Raw genomic sequence first — 18601 nt, forward strand, 5'->3', positions numbered from 1 at the left:
CATAATTATTTCAAGTATCACCATAAAGCATGCTACCAGTTAAACTAAGACTCCATCCATTGTGAGTCGTTTTCATTTCAGAGATGTTAAAATGTTCTATAAATGTAAATTTCTGTGTCTTTGAATCAATGAAATTCAAAAATATATAATGCACATATTATTATGTATATAATATATGTTATCTCAGATATGGGGAAATATTAAGAAAAGTAAGTTGGGAAAAAGAATACAGAGAGCTTAGGATGAGGGGTGCAATTTTAAATAGGGTATTCAAGAAAGGCTTTATTGTAAAGATAATATTTTAATAAACACTGAAGGAAGTGAGGGAGTGGGCCTTGCATCTATCTAGGAGAATAGCTAGACCAACCCAGAGAATAGTAATTACAAAAGCTTTGAAGTAGGAGCATATCTATTCATGCTTAAGGAACAGTGAAGTGACCAGTATTACTAAAGGAGATTAAACTAGAAGAAGAGTAGAAAGAGATAAGGTCACGAGAACTAGAAGACCAAATTATCTAGGGTCCTTTAGGCTATTGTAGGACCCTAGATTTTATGAGAAAGAAAGCCATTGGAGGCTTTTGCACAGAAAAGTTAAATAATCTGATTTATGTCTTAAAAGGATGACTGTGTTTATAAATGGAGGGAAAACTGGAGAGGATAAGGAAAGAAGCAGAAGATCAGTTAGAGAGCAATTGCAAAAATTAGGAGAGTGATGCTGGAATCTTAGACCTGGATGCTTTCAATGAAGTTATTGAGAAATGAGACTGAATAAATGTTAAAGATGGAGCTTGCAGGATTTTCTGATGAATGGAGATGTGGGATTGAGAGATAAAAGTCAGAGATTACTCCTATGTTTTGGATCAGAGCAACTGGAATAGTCGTGTTGCTCTTTCTTGAGATGGGATAGATTGTGGGAGATGCATATCTGAGAGAGAAGTTTAGGCGTTTGTTTTAGCTATGTTAAATTTGAGATTCCTATTAGGTATCCAGGTGGTTTTGTCTCCTGACAGTGTTTACTTCCCAATGCCTCTGCCACAAGAGGCATCCAGGCTGACATTTTCTGCTGAGACTCCTAAAATTGATCTCCTTCCTTTTGGGCTTTGCATGTCCTGAATCATCCTACAAATATTTTTTTCTTTCTAATATATTAAGATGATTAACATTTTTGCTCAAAATTTCAGTATCTTCTCATTGCTTATTTAATTTAGTAGACTCTCCTTAGCTTGAGCATTGATTGGTCTAAACTATTATGAACATTGGCAAATATATAGATATGTAACCAACAAAACAATTATATTATTGATCATTTTCATCACCCCAGAAAGCTTGCTCTTGTGTCAATTTCCATCTCTCATCCCAATCCCTGGCAACTACTGATCTGATTTTTGTCTTAAAAAATCAAATTTGAGCCTTTTTCAGATGCAACATAAATGAAATCATAGCATATGTAGGTTTCTGTGTCTGGAATTTTTCACTTAGCATAAGCCTTTCTGATATATCCTTTTTGTTACATGTATTAGTAGTTCATTCTGCTCTATTGCCAAGTAGTAAGGTGTACTGCAACTTTTTTTATCCCTTCACCAGTTGAAGGATATTGGGCTTTTCCAGATTTTGGTTTTTATGAACAAAGCCTCTACAGAGGGTTGAATGTGGCATTCCAAAAGGTATGTCAACCTGGAACTTCAGAATGTGACCTTATTTTGAATAAGGGTCTTTGCAGATATAATTAAGGTAAGACTCTTGAAACAAGACCATCTTGAATTAGGGTGGGTTGTGAATCAGTAATGGATGTCCTTCTATGAAATACAGAAGGAGCAAACACACAGCGACACAGAGGGGAGAAGGCTATGTAAAGATGGATGCAGAGATTCAATAATGTGTCACAAGCCAAGGAATGCTAACTAAGGATTACCAATAGCCACCAGAAGCTAGCAGATAGGAATGGAATGGATTCTTCCTTAGAGCTTCCAGGAGGAGCCAACCCTGTCAGCACCTTAACATCCATAACTTCTGGCATCTATAACTGTGAGACAAAAAATTCTGCTGTTTTAAGTTGTCAGGTTTGGAGTATGTGTTATGTCAGCTGTAGAAAACTAACACAGCTTCTATAAACATACAGGTCTTTGTGTGGACATACATTTTTATTTCTCTTGTGTAAATACTTAGAGTGGGATTGCTGGGTAGTATAACAAAGCTATGTTTCAATTTCTAAGAAACTTCCAAACTTTTTCCATAGTGATTATACTACTTTTCATTTCAACCAACAATATATGACTGTTTCAATTGTTTTGCACATTTGTCATCATTTGGTATTGTAAATTTTCTGTGTCTTTTGTTTTAGCCATTGTAGTTAATGTGTAGTGGTGTTATTTTCTGTTTTTCTAATGATTAATTATGAGAATCTTTAAATGAGTATTTTTTATATAGTGTCTTAAAATATTTTGTCCAACTTTTATTTGTTTGTTTGTTTCCTATTGAGTTGTAAGTATGTTGGCAGGTAGGATTTAAGATGGCTTTGTTATCTTTCTTTCATTCTTTATTATTTTATTTTCTTATTTCTTTTCTTTCCCTCCATCCCTCCCTCTCTCCCTCCCTCCCTCCTTCCTTCCTTCCCTCCTTCCTTCATTTCTTCTTTCCTTCCTTCCACGCTAAATTGCTCATCAAACCACCAAATGCTGCCTTGATGGAAAAATGATTCTTCATTAAGTTATTTTATTAATTAACCACACATAGGTATCGGCGGCGAGGTGCTAAATTTTTGGACTTCCTCTTGTGTTCACTTGATGTAAAAATCTATCTGTACACAAATATACTACTGTTACATTTATTGCAACTTCAAATTGAGTCTTAAAATCAGTTTATGTGGGTTTGCCAACCTTTGTTTTAATTGTTTGGAGTATGCTGGACTCTTCTTTTTTCTGTTTAAATGTTAGAATCCATTTGTCAATTTCTCAAAGAATGTGCTACAATTTTGATTTGGCTTGCATCAAATCCATAGATCAGTTGGAGAAGAACTCATACCCTAACAATGTTGAGTAGTCCAATTAATACATATAGTATATATCTCCTTTTATTTGGATCTTTACACACTTTTTTCATCAATATTTTTCTTCATGTAGTAGTTTAGAGCCTTATGAATGTTGCATATTTATTATTGGATTTATCTTTACTTTTTACCTCATTGTAATATTTTAAAAGTTAAATTTCTAATTGTGTGTAGATAGCGAATGAAAAGTTTTTTTGTTTTGTTTTGTTTTTATATATTGACCTTGTATCCTGAAACACTGAGAAGCTCACTCCTTACTTGAAGAAACTTTTGATAGATTCCTTGCGATTTTTTCTATGTATGGAAATGCCATCAGCTGATAAAGGCAGTTTTATTTCTCCATTTCCGATCTGTATATCTTTATTTTTGTTTTTTTTAAATTTATTGAACTGTCTAGTATCTCATGTAAAATGTTAAATAGAAATAATGATAGCATATATTCCCATCTTGTTCTCAGTCTTAGGGAAAAAGTATTTGCTTTGTTTCCATTAAATATAATATTAGGTAAAGGTTTTTGTTAGATGCCTGCCATCAGATTTAGGAATAACCCATTATTCCTAGTGTATTAAGAGTTTTTATCTTAAATGAGAATTCAATTCTCTCAAATGATTTTTGTGCATCTACTAAGATTACTATATTTTTTTTCTTTTTTATGATGTTTATGTGGTGAATTGCTTAGATTGATTTGCACATGTTGAACTAGCTTTGCATTCCTGGGATAAACTCCATTTGCTAATGATGTATTACATTGTTTATATTACTAGATTTGGTTTGTACATATTTTCTTAATATTATTGCATCAATTTCCATGAGCAACATCAGTAGATAGATTTCTTTTCTTGTAATAGTTTTGATATCAGGGAAATGATGGTTTCATAATATTAGGTGACCAGTATTCCATCCTCTTCAAATTCTTAGAAGAGTTTGTGTACAATTGGTACTAAAATTTTGGTGTAATTTGCTAGTAAGTTTGGGCTAGAAGAGTTCCTTATGGGTAGATTTTTACTTCAAATTGGAGTTCTTAAATAATATAGAACTATTGAGAATATCGTTGTCCTTACACAAGCTATGATACTTTGTGTGATTCAAGCAATCTGTCCATTTCGTCTAGCTATCATCTTTTTGACGTTTTTAAATAATAATTGCTTATTATTCTGATAATGTCTGTAGGACTTATAATGCTATTTCCTCCTTTGGTTCAGACATTACTGTTTTGTTTCTTCTCTCTTCCTGTTTAACCAGAGATTTATCTATTTTATTGATATTTTCAAAGAAGTTTTGGTCTCATTTGTTTTCTCTATTGTTTTTTAGTTGACTATTTCATTGAATTTTTATCTTGATTAATTCTTCCCGTTGGCCCACTTTAGGTTTTGTTTGCTCTATTTTTTTCCTACTCTCTTTTAAAAGTTTTTTTTTATTGATACATAATAGATATACATATTTTCAGGGTACACGTGATAATTTAACATGTTCATATAAAATGGAAAGATAAAATCAATGTAACTATGAAATTCATTACCTTAAATCTTTGTCTTTTCTTTATGCTAGAAGTATTTTATTTATTTCCTTCTGGCTATTTTAAAATATACAATAGATCCTTGTAAACTATAGTTGCCCTACTGCTATATCAAACACAAAGTCTTATTTCTTCTATCAAATTTGTATATTTGTACTGATTACAATCTCTCTTCATAACTCCCTTCCCCCTACTTTTCCCCACCTCTCATGATCACCAATCTACTCTCTATCTTAATGGGATCCACTTTTTTACCTCCCAAATATGAGTGAGAACATACAGCATCTGTCTTTCTGTACTTGGCTTTATTTCATTTAACATGATGACCTCCAGTTCCACCCACGTTGCTACAAATGATAAGATTTTCTTCTATTTTATGGCCTAATAATATTCCACTGTACACACACACACACACATATATACACATATATACATATACATATACATGATATTTTCTTTATCATTTTATCCCTTGATGGGCAATTAGGTTGATTTCATATTTTGGCTATTCTGAATGGTGATTCATATTGTAAAATAAGATATTGTGATAAATACGGGAGTACAGATATATCTTCAATAGATTGAATTTCTTTCTTTTGGATATATAACCAGTAGTGGAACTGATGGATCATATGGTAATTTTATTTTTAGTTTTTTGAGGAACCTCCACACAGTTTTCCATTAGTTGCTGTACTAATTTGCATCCCCACCAACGATGTATGAGAGTTCCTCTTTCTCTACATTCATGCAAGCATCTTTATCCCATATTTTTGATAAAAGCCATTTTAACTGGAATGAATTATCTCATTGTGGTTTTGATTTACATTTTTCTGATTAGTGATGTTGAGGATTTTTTAATATACCTGTTGGCTATTTGCAGGTCTTCTTTTGAATAATGTATATTCATATCTCTTGCCAATTTTAAAAATTGGATGATGATGATGATGATGAGTCTGCTATTGAGTTGTTTGAGCTCCTTATATATTCTGGTTATTAACTCCTTGGCAGATGGATAGTTGCAAATATTTACCCCCATTCAGTGGGTTGTCACCTCTCTTTGTTGATAGTTTCCTGTCAATAATGGATACAAAGCTATGCAAAAGCTTTTCAGTTTGATGTAATCCGATTTTTCTATTTTTGCCTTGGTTGCCTATGCTTTTGAGACCTTACACAAAATATATTTGCCAATATCTATGTCCTGAAGTATTTTCCCAATATTTTCTTCTGGTAGTTTCATAATTTTTGGTCTTATTTTAAAGTCTTTAATCTATTTTTATTTGACTTTTGTATATAGTGAACAATACCAGTCTAGTTTCATTCTTCTGCATATCCAGTTTTCCTAGTGCTGTTTATTGAAGATTCTATCTTTTCCCTATTGCATGCTCTTGGCTCCCTTGTTGAAATGAGTTAGGTGTAAATGCATTGACTTATATCTGGGTTCTGTATTCTGTTCTATTTGTCTAGGGGTCTGCATTTATGGCAGTACCATGCTGATTTGGTTACTGTAGCTTTGTAGTATATTCTGAAGTCAGGTAGTGTGATTCCTCCAGCTTTGTTGTTTTTTTATCAGGATTGCTTTGGCTATTTGGGCTCTTTAGTAATTCCATATAAGTTTTAGGATTTTTAGTATGTTTGTTCCTGTGAAGAATGTCATTGGTAATTTGAAAGGACCAGGATTGAATCTTTAAAGTACATTTGGTCATATTGTCATTTTAATTATTAAATATTTGTTCTTCTAATCCGTGAATATGTAATATCTTTCAACTTTTGTGTCCTCTTCAATTTCTCTCATTGTGTTTTATGGTTTTCTTTGTATAGATCTTTTGTTTCTTAGGTTAAATTGATTCCTAGATATTTTATATTATTTTTCTTTTCTTGCTTGCTTTTCTTTTCTTTTCTTTTTTCTTTTTTTTTTTTTTTTTTTCGATGGAGTCTCTCTCTGTTGCCCAGGCTGGAGTGCAGTGGCACAATCCTGGCTCACTGAAACCTCCGCCTCCCAGGTTCAGGTGATTTTCCTGCCTCAGCCTCCTGAGTAGCTGGGATTATAGGCTTGCACCACCACACCTGGCTAATTTTTTTTTTCTTTTTTTTTTTTTTTTGTATTTTAAGTAGAGATGGGGTTTCACCATGTTGACCAGGCTGGTCTTGAACTGCTGATCTCAGGTGATCCACCCACCTCAGCCTCCCAAAGTGCTGGGATTGCAGGCATAAGCCACTGCACCCAGCCTATATTCTTTATAGCTATTATAAACAGGATTTATTTCTTGCTTTTAAAAAAATTGTTTGCTGTTGGCATACATGTATGTTGATTTTATATCCTGCAATGTTACAGAATTCATTTATCAGTTCTATCCATTTTCTGATGGAGTCTTTAAGTTTTTCTAAGTTTAAGATCATGTCATCTGTGAACATAGCTAATTTGACCTATTTTCCAATTTGGATGCCCTTTATTTATTTCTCTTGACTAGTTGCTCTGGCCAGGACATCTAATATTACACTGAATAACAATGGTGAAAGTAGATATCTTTGTCTTGTTTCAGGTCTTAGAGGAAATGCCATTAAATTTTTTCCATTTGGTACAATATTAGCTGTAGGTTTGTTATATATGGTCTTTATTATTTGAGTTATGTTTTTTTCTATGCCTGTTTGTTGTATGAATCCAGGAATTTATTCATTTCTTATAGATTTTCTAATTTATTGGTATATAGTTGTTCATAGTAGTCTTTAATGATGCTTTCTATTTTTGTGGTCAGATTTTTCAATCTCTTTTCTCATTTCTGATTTTATTTATTTGTATCTTTTCTCTCTCTTTTAGTTAGTCTGGAAGAAAACTTTTTGGTTTTTTTGATCTTTTTATTTTATTCTTTTCAATTTTAATATTTTTTCTCTGATATTTACTATTTCATTCCTTCTACTGTTTTTGAGTTTGGTTTATTCCTTTCTAGTTCCTTGAGGTGCATCATTAGGTTGTTTGAAGTTTTTCTGTTTTTTTTTTCTTTTTTTTTGAGACAAAATTTCACTCTATCACTCAGGCTGCAGTAGAGCAGTGCGATCTCGGCTCACTGCAACCTCTGACTCCTGCACTCAAGCCATCCGCCAACCTCAGCCTCCCGAGTAGCTGGGACTACAGGCATGCGCAACCATGCCTGGCTAATTTTTGTATGCTTTGTAGAGACGGGGTTTAACCATGTTGCCCAGGCTAGGCTTGAACCCCTCAACTCAAGTGATCTGCCCAGCTTGGCTTTCCAAAGTGTTAGGATAACAGGCGTGAGCCACTGTGCCTGGCCGGAAGTTTTTCTATCTTTTTGATATAGGTGTTTATTGCTATAAATGTCTCTCTTAGTACTACGTTTACTGTATCCCAAAGACCTTGGTATTTTGTATTTCCATTTTCATTTGTTTCAGAAACTTTTACATTTTCTTCTTAATTTCTTCATTGATCATTCAGGAGCATGTTGTTTAATTTTCATGCTTTTGTTTATCTTCTGAGGCTCCTCTTTTTTATTGATTTCTGATTTTATTCCATTGTTGTCAGAAAAGATACTTGATATGATTTCTACTTTTTAAAATTTGTTGAGACTTGTGTTGTGGCCTAAGATATTGTATTTTGTAGAATGTTCCATGTGCTTATGAAAAGAATGTGTATTCTGCAGGAGTGGAGTGAAATGGTCTATGAATGTCAGTTAGGTGTATTTGGTCTGGTGTGTAGTTTAACTCCAATGTTTCTTCGTTGATGTCCTGTCTGAATGAGCTGTCCATTGCTGAGAATGGTGTTGAGTCTCCAGTTATTATTGTATTGGTGTCTTTCTCTTTAATAATAATTAATTTATATATTTGGGTGCTCCAGGGTTGAGTACATAGATATTTACAATTGGTATATCCTTTTTCTGAATTGACTCCTTTATCATTATATAGTGTCATTCTTTGTCTCTTCTTATAGTTTATGATTTTCAATCTATTTTATTTGATATAAGTCTAGCTATTCCTGCTCATATATTTTTTCTGGCTGCATGGATACCTTTTCCACCTCTTTACTTTCAGTCTATATGAGTCTTTATAAGTGAAATGAGTTTCTTTTAAGCAGCTTATAATTGAGTCTTCTTAAAAATTCATTCAGCTATCCTGTGCCTTTTAATTGGAGAATTGAATCAATTTAGATTCGGTGTTATTATTGATAAGTAAAACTTGTTACTGCCGTCTCGTTGTTTGTCTTCTCATTGTTTTTAACTCTTCTCTCCCTTCCTTCCTTTCTTACTGTCATCCTTTGTGGTCAAGTGATTTGCTCTAGTAGAATGTTTTAATTTGTTGCTTTTTATTTTTAATAAATCTATTATACGTATTTGCATTATGGTTACTATGAGGCTTACAAAAAGGATCTTACAGTTATAACAAGTTATTTAAAGAGATGACAACTTATTTAAGATCAAAAAGAAAAGAATATCAACAAAGAAATAATTTCAAAACTCTGTAACTCCATTTCCCCATATTTAGTCTTTATGTTGTCTTCATTTATATATTTTTATATTGCCTATACTTAACAAGCTGCTGTAGCTATTGTTGTTTCTGATACATTAGTCTTTTGGGTTTCACAGTAGAGTCATGAGTGTATTGCACATCACAGGTACAGTATTACAGTATTCTGGGTTGTCCACTTATTTTAACAGTGAGCTTTATATCTTCAAATTTTTATCTCATTTTAGCATTTCCTTTTATCAATGGATTTTCATTATTTAAGCTTTGGAAACATTTCTGTTACTTTTTTTTAATAAGCTTTATATCTCTTGCTCAACTCTCTCCTAAATACCTGTAATTCTTAGATTTTTTTTTTAGGGAATTTTCTATATATTGTAGGTGATCCTCATTTCTTTTAATTATTTTCCTTTTTTTTCTCCTTTGACTGTGTATTGTCAAGTAGTGTATTCAAGCTCACTGATTTTTCTCTCTGCTGTATCCATTCTGCTGTGAAGACTCTCTAGTGAATCTTCCAGTTCAACAAATACATTCCTCAGTTCTAAAATTTCTGCTTGATTTTTTAAAAAATTGTTCAATCTCTTCAATAAATTCTCTAATAAACTACTGAATTCCTTTTCTGTGTTATCTTGGAGATCACTGAGGTTTTTTTTTAGCTACTATTTTGAATTCTTTGTCAGAAAGCTCACATATCACTGTCTTGTTAGAGTCAGTCATTGGTTCCTTACTTTGTGTATTTGAGAAAATCATAATTTCTTGTTTGCTGTTGTTTCTTGTGGATGTATGTCTATGTCTTTTCATTGAAGGATTAGTTATTTATCCCAGTAATCTCTGTCTGGCTTGTTTTGTTTTTTATTAGATACGTTTGCTTAGAGGTTCTTTGTAATTTACCTGTTGATTTTCTCTCTCTTTTCTTTTCCTCTGCTAGGTCACTGTTTTCTTTTTGGTATTAGATGGCAACCTAAGCCAAGGTTTGCCTCAGTTCTAGTATACAGTCATAGTGCCTCCAGTTCCAAAAGACGGGGGTCCCAAAGCGGATATCCCAGTAGTGTGGGAAGACTAGCTAGGAGTTTGTGCCCAGGGGAACTGTGGAACAAACTTCCTGTAGCATGGTTCTGTTGAACATCCACTTCAATGTCCCCTTTGGCTGAGTTACAGAGCACAGTTTCCAGGGCTGCAGGTGGATGTCCCCACTTTGTCTCTGGCCCGGATATATCTCTCTCCGGGCACTTTCAACACTTCTTATGGTGTGTTGAAAGGTATCTTGCCAAGAAAAACAAGATGGTGGGGAAGTTGATTGTCCACCCTGACCTCACTTTTTGAAGTGTATAAACCAGGAGTCAAAGGGAGATTTTCTGTGTTTGGTGCCAAGTAGATTGGAGGGAGTGGTATCACAGATATACAAGCCCAATTCTCTTATCGCTTGCTCTGAGTTTTCTCAGTTTTTTATGGTCCCAGGAATTGTCTTTTCCTCAGACTTGAGTTCTGGGATGTTCCTGACTATAGCCTTAGTGCTGTATTTTGAAGGGTGGGGAGGCAGTGAAGCCAGCTAGATTCTGCACCGGCATTTTGGAACCAGAAGTCTTTTTTTTCTGCTTTCTGAAAGTGGAAGCATACATTACCGATTTAAATATTTTTTTCTTTTGTAATGTAAGTGTGTACTGCTATAATTTTTCCTTTTAAGCACTGCTTTAACTCAGTCATAAATATTCAATTTAAAATGTTTGTATATTTCCTTGTGATTTATTTTTTATCCATAGTTTATTCAGTGGATTCTTATTATTTAAATTCATGCAATCTGCTTGGGGCTCTCAGAGATTCTTGAAACTTTGGCTTGTCTTCCATTAATTTTGGAAATTCTCAGCCATTAAATTTTAAATATTTATTTTTTCTGTGCCATTTTCTCTCTCTTCTCCTTCTGTCATTTCAATTACATGTGCATAAAGTCATTGGTAGTATCTCACAGTTCTGTGATGCTTTATTCTCTTTTCATTTGTTTAGGGTTTTTTGTTCCTTTATTGTAGATCATTTTTCTCTTTGTTGCTTCAGATTAGAAAACTATCAACCTATCCTTAAGTGTGCTGATTGTTTCCTCGGCTGTGTCAAGTCTGCTGATGGACACAGTGAGGGCCCGTTTCTCTTCTGGTATTGCATTTATTATTTCTAGTAAATTCCTCTTGACTCTTTCTACAAGCTTCCTCTTTCTTCTAAAATTCCCCCACAGATCTTTTAACATATTATTTTGAAGTCACTGTCTGGTATTTCCAGCATATGAATCATTGCTGATTTCTGATTCTGGTAAGGTATGAGATTTGTTTCTCGCATTTTGATGGGTTCTGCAACTTTTTACTGAATATTGGACATTGTGTATGTATGAAAGGTTGATTTGTAGGTAAATTGTATTTACAATGGGCATGCCTCTTCTGTCAGGCTGTAATGTCAGTGGTTGAGTGATTCTAGCCAGGAATTGAGCTGTCTTGGGTTTTGTTGATACCATTAGTCTCAATGCATCAAAGCTTTCAAATCCTCCAGTGTGTGTTTAGTATGGGGCCTTGAGTATCAGAGGCTTGTTTCTGATGTTCCTGAATTCATCCTCAGCTTTCATCAGTTGCTGCATTTGTGTATCATAAAGGGATTCTTTCTCCATGCTCTTGCCCATATTACCAGTCGATTGCTATTGCTTATTACTTGGCACTTGGCTTGTGGTGGATTTGATTGGTCATAATCAAATCTCCTTATCCAGTGTCAGATTTAGGTAATTCTTGAGCCTCTGGGTGTGGGTGGGGTCTTTCTCTGAATTTATGCCCTCTTTATATGGCAGTAAAACATTGCCTTTAATTTGTGGTGTGTCTTAGGTGGCAGAGGGTTTCCTGATGCTCCTCTAGTGAGAGCAGAACTCTGTTTTGTATTGGTGCAGCATTTGAAGCCCCAGAGAATTTCCTCCTTTTATTCCAGAGTTAGATAGCTGTTGCTTCTGTCACTCTCCCAGAAACAGCAGATCTTGCTGGGCCTTGTGCATATGAGATTTTTCCATTCCTCCACTGTACATCATAGGCAGGTGGATTTTGTTTCTGTTCCTTCCCAGAAGTGGCATATCTCTGCTTGCACACGTGTGTGTGTGCGTGTGTGTCCTCCCCCAGTGGATGAAAAGCTTTTATTGTCTATGAGAGAAGTGTCCTGGAAAGCAGGTAAGGTTTCCTGCTCATCCCACAGTGGCACTGATCAGAACCTGCATGCTTGCACCACCTAGTAGCGCTGTTTCTACTCTTTCCCTGACTCTAGTCTTTATTTTGAGCATCTAGTTGAAGCTCATGATAAAGGGTTTTTGAGTATATATTTGTGAACTCCTTTTAAGTCTTAGGCTCCCAGTCATTTTAAACTTTCATATTAGCCCATGCTTGGCTTTTAAAAATTTAACATTTTAGCTGATGTTCTATTACCAAATATTATGGCAGCCATTTCCTTCTTTCATGTTCTATAAACGGATCATGTGTCCTCTTTCTCCTTGAAGGAGCTTATTAATCTTTGTAATTCAGTGCAGTTCTTGCTGTCTTGCAACCTCAGTTGTCTGATGGGATCAAAATAAGTTACATTTTGTGGACTGTTTGTTGTTGCCTTGCTGTTTGGGTGGGAACAACATTGTCTTTCAGCATTCTTCATCCTTTGTGTAAGTGGAATTTTTTTTCACTATGCTTATCTTAATATTCTGATGTCTGGCAACCAGAGATATTAGAATAGCATTCTTGACCTAAGTTCTCTGAGCATTTTCTCTTTTTCACATGTGCATGAAATTAAAACTTAGGAAACATTGCCTGCCATGTTGAAGGCATTTATGTTTTTAATTCCTGGGGAAATTCTGAAAATGGTTTAGACTCATTCTGCTTCCTGATACTGTGTCTGGAATTGGTGGGTTCTTGGTCTCACTGACTTCAAGAATGAAGCCGCGGACCCTCGAAGTGAGTGTTAGAGTTCTTGAAGGTGGCGTGTCCAGAGTTTGTTCCTTCTGATGTTCAAACGTGTTCGGAGTTTCTTCCTTCTGGTGGGTTCGTGGTCTCGCTGGCTTCAGGAGTGAAGCTGCAGACCTTCGCGGTGAGTGTTACAGCTCTTAAGGTGGCGCGTCTGCAGTTGTTCACTCCTCCCACCCAGAGTTGTTCATTCCTCCTAGTGGGTTCGTGGTCTCGCTGGCCTCAGGAGTGAAGCTGCAGATCTTCATGGTGAGTGTTACAGCTCATAAAGCAATGTGGACCCAAAGAGTGAGCAGCAGCAAGATTTATTGCAAAGAGCAAAAGAACAAAGCTTCCACAATGTGGAAGGGGACCAGGAGCAGGTTGCCGCTGCTGGCTCCTGACAGTCTGCTTTTATTCCCTTATCTGACCCCACCCACATCCTGCTGATTGGCCCATTATACAGAGTGCTGATTGGTCCATTTTGACAGGGTGCTGATTGGTGCATTTACAATCCCTGAGCTAGACACAGAGTGCTGATTGGTGTATTTACAGTCCTCTAGCTAGAGGTAAAAGTTCTCCAAGTCCCCACTAGATTAACTAGACACAGCACTGATGGGTGCATTTACAAACCTTGAGCTAGACAGAGTGCTGAATGGTGCATTTACAAACCTTGAGCTAGACACAGAGTGCCGATTGGTGTATTTACAGTCTTTTAGCTAGACATAAAAGTTCTCTAAGTCCCCACCAGATTAGCTAGATACAGAGTGCTGATTGGTGCATCCATGAAACCCGAGCTAGACACAGAGTGCTGATTGGTGCATATACAATCTTCCGGCTAGACATAAAAGTTCTCCAAGTCCCCACCCAACTCAGGAGCCCAGCTGGCTTCACCTAGTGGATCCCACGCCAGGGCTGCGGTTGGAGCTGCCCGCCAGTCATGCGCCATGTGCCTGCACTCCTCAGCCCTTGGGTGGTGATGTGACTGGGTGCCACTGAGAAGGGGATGGTGCCCATCAGGGAGGCTCGGGCCATGTGGGAGCCCACCCTGGGGGGGCCTTGGGCATGGTGGGCTGCAGGTCCCAAGCCCTGCCCCATGGGGAGGCAGCTGAGGCCCAGCAAGAATTCGAGCACAGTGCAGGTGGGCTGGCAGTGCTGGGGGACCCAGCACCCCCTCTGCACCTGCTGGCCCAGGTGATAAGCCCCTCACTTCCCTGGGGCCAGCGGTGCCAGCAGGCCGATCTGAGTGCACGCCCACCGAGCTTGTGCCCACCAGGAACTCGCCCTGGCCCACAATCGCCGTGCACAGCCCCGGTTTCCACCTACATCTCTCCCTCCACACCTCCCTGCAAACAGAGGGAGCCAGCTCCGGCCTTGGCCAGCCCAGAGAGGGGCTCCCACAGTGCAGCGTCAGGCTGAAGGGCTCCTCAAGCGTGGCCAGAGTGGACGTCAAGGCCAAGGAGGCGCTGAGAGCGAGCAAGGGCCACCAGCACGTTGTCACCTCTCAGTACCATACCCAGGAGAGCTTGATGTGAACCTAGCACATTGCCTTAAAATATTTATTTTCATCAAATGAAGATGCATTGGTGCTGGAATCAAAGATCCTTTCATGTTAACTGGTTGAAAAAACTTTGATTTCACAATTCTCTTGCACAAACAGCAATAGTTTATTTAGAATAGCCTGATTGAGAAAGTTGACTTGTCATGTTAGGGCAAGTGTGAGCTCTTAATAATATAAAATACTTATTTGTGTCATTTAATTTTTATAATAGCTTCATACAGTATTGATTTTTATTATAAAAAGTGCCATGGTATTTGGTTTTAATCAAATATTAGTTGAATGAAAAGAAATGTATAGTGTAAATGCAATGACTTCTCATAGGGCTCAGAAATCCTAAATTTTCTCAATTTCAATTCTCAGCTTGCATAATTGCCAGGAAATTTACTGTGTTTTAATGAGTTTATTTTTAAAGATAGCATAAGTTTATATTTATTGTTTTATTTCTATTACCTAAGATTAGGCTATGTCTTCTTATATGAAAGAAATAAAGGAATTTTGAAAGTGGTTAACAAAAAACTCAGATTATAGCTGATATATTAGCTAAAGTAAATATAACTCAATTACCAACGAGATATTTTACACAAATCCACACATTATTTAAAATGTGTATGCAAGGAGTAAGGGTCCACTGGTCTAGTCCTGATTCACACCATGCATGTTTTTCAACTTTAGTCATTGATCACATCTTTTAATCTCAAGTCTAAATATTGAGATTTCAGTAGGTCTTTTTGAGGAGTGTTTTGTAGAATTTGAGTTTTTGTAAACTGAATTATGGGTTAAGCTAAATATTCTTTTTGTTATATATGTATATTATATATCTGTGTATATATATAATATATGTATATATCTGTGTATATATATATATAAGTATATATGTGTGTGTATATATATGTGTGTATGTGTATATATATACATATATATATAATTTTACCTTAAGTTCTGGGATACATGTGTAGAACATGCAGGTTTGTTACATAGGTATACATGTGTATTGGTGGTTTGCTGTACCTATCAACCCATCATCTAGATTTTAAGCTCCGCATACATTAGGTATTTGTCCTAATGCTTTCCCTCCCCTTGCCACCCACACCCTGTGTTGTTCCCCTCACTGTGTCCATGTGTTCTCATTTTTTTTGATAGACAGTGGGAAGTATTGCCATTTGAAGTTAGACTAACATGTTAACTCTGATGCTCAACTTCTGTATATTGCATATTCCACAAGAGTAAAATGGGGGAAAAATAACATCACTGATAATTGAATGAAATAATGTGCAAAAAGCACCAAGCTTAATGCCTTTCCATTTTAAGACCCAATCAATGTTATTTTCCTTTCTCTTATGTGCTTTTTAATATAGAGCTCATGATGGTCTATTAGAATGGATGGAGCTTCAGAGTTGGAAAGATACTTGAATCCGAGCTTTATTACTTAATGGTGCTATGTGATATTAGAAAGCTACCTAAATTCTCTGGTCTTTTTTTTTTTTCATTTGCTAAATGGGTGGAGAGGGGATAATACATATCTTAGAGTATTATGAAGATAAAATAACATAAACTTGTGGCATAATGCTAACATCTAGAAGGCATTCAATGAGGTTCAAAAATATCTTGCTTTAACTTAAATATTCTAATCTTCCTCTTTACCTTCTTAATGTTTTATATGCAACTCATTTCCTGTCAGTTTGAATTTTCCCTCATATTCCTCTCTGGTGGCTGCAGTGTATCTGTCATCTGAGCCTATAACTCTGTGCAGAAATACTAATAATAACCGAAGTCATTTTTAGTACTTATTAAATACCAAGAAATATTCTAAACACGAGGTACATTATTTCATTTAAAAACTCGGTCTTTTTTAAAACGAAAACTAATTTATAATGAAAGACATCACTAGAGTGGAACCAGCAGGGATTAGCTGGAAGAGGGCCCAAGGAACTTTCTGAAGTAATGAAAATGTGCTAAATCATGATAGAGGTTTGTAAGCATTTGAAAAACTTATCAAACTTTACACATAAAATATGGGTATTTCACTGTTGGTAAATTATACCTCGATGAGAAATTGAGAGGAAAAACCTAATGTTAAAAATATCCATGGAGTGGAATGTTTTATGTCTAGTTTTTAGAGAAGAAAATTAAGGACCAGAATGTTCAGATGATATATTCAAGCCCACACTTGTTGGTGGCCATGCCAGTCAAATCCAGATGTATTTTAGTGCATGGACCCTGCACCTAACCACTAGGCTCCACTGCCTATAGTGAGATCTGTGCATCCTGACCCATGTTTTCATATTTATACTTTGTTATTTTATCCTCAGTAACTATACCACATAGATTGTGGCAGAGCAGCATATTTACATTTATATTATTGCTTATATTATCTTTATATTATTGAAATATTCTTATTTCATTGGAGATAGAGTTGTGTATTTTGGACAAAACTCTATGCAGAAAACATATCTATCCCAAAATGTTTAGCTAGGGTGATGAGACCCAGGATATATTCTATCCTTGGAATCACTATGCATTTCCAAGAACACTGGAAATATTTGGAGGTCATGTTTCAGCTGCAATAACCTCAGGCAGCATATACAAACAGTACCTCAATAAGTCCTCTGATAGCAAAATCGCTACCAATGTCTGCCATGCAATGAACCACCAAGGAGTTAGGAGTATTTTTAAGACAAGGTTTTGACAACCAAGTAAACTTGTTATCTAACCTTCTGTTACAAAGCATACATTTAAATTTCAAGTCAAATACATCAGCAAAGATCCCTTGAAACATTGGTGATTATAAAACAAAGCAGTCTGCAGTGCCTTTGCAGAGTTGGGTTCACTTTAAGGTTATTTCTGCCTTAAATGAGGCAGGAGTTTCTAAACTTATCAAAGCCTTGCCTCATATGCCCTCTCCCAACTTCCCATCGAAAAGCCCGTACAAATTCAGAAAACTGAATCTGAAATCTAAATTTGAAAAGGACAATTGACCAAATCAAAGGGACATTTTCCTCTGTGCCATGATGAACATAAACTGAGAAATGCCTTCTTGTGCTATAAACTATGAGTTCACCTTCTGAAACTCAATATTAATGTGAAGCATTTCATATACTCATTTAATCCTTACAGCAACCCTATGAGGACTTCAATATTAATATGCACATTTGTAGAGTAATAAAACATGTTAGCTGGGTTACTTGATTTGTCTGAGGACAGACATCCCATAATTTTGAGTGGGAGAGCCAATATTCAGGCCTCTTTAGCTACTTCTATTCCCTACTATGAAATGCTCTAACTCTTCCAGAAAGAAAATATTAAAACATGTTGATCTGCTTTACTGCCTATATCTAGGGGATGCACTAACCTAGGTCAACTAATTTTGGAATTACAGCTAGACATTTTCTCTGTTGCTTTCAGCACTTTTTCACCTTTAAAAACCTTTTCAAAGCTCAGCATCTTGGGGCATTGCAAATGGAAGCGACTATATTAAAATTGGGGTTTAAGGGAAGAAGAATGTTAGGAACATTAGATGCCAGGATGTATGGTTTCTCTCATACTGCATGATCAAAGAATTATAAATAAAATATTAGTTTCTATTGAAATTACAAAGCTCATTATTGTGGCATTGGTTAGAAGAGAGTGAATATTTGTAAAGCAAACCTGCACCTGAGTGTCACACATGGAGCTAGAAGATGAACACCAAGCTTTCCCTTCATATTTGGATCTGTGAGGGAAATGCTGCAAGCCTGTTAAATGCTGGCCGTGACAGAGGTCTGCCCATATAAAGACCACTAAAGAGACAATAAAATGAAAAGTCAAGAAATCATGGGGCTCAGAAAAAGACATAGCATAAGGCCAAAGATCTTTTTCCAGATACAGATCTCTGAAAATGATTATTTACAAGAACCAGAAGATTTTTTTCACAAGATTGTAAGCACCATGTGACCAGAAACACTGTTTATTTACTAAGGAATCCCTAGCAAGAAGAAGAATATTTGATGAACAGTAGGCATTCAAAAAACATTCGTTAAATATCTAATGAATAAAAAGTGGAGAAAAAAAGCAAAGGAATATAATTA

This window comes from Nomascus leucogenys, chromosome 15 (genome assembly GCF_006542625.1).
Source record: "Nomascus leucogenys isolate Asia chromosome 15, Asia_NLE_v1, whole genome shotgun sequence".
In the NCBI taxonomy this organism is placed as follows: Eukaryota; Metazoa; Chordata; class Mammalia; order Primates; family Hylobatidae; genus Nomascus; species Nomascus leucogenys.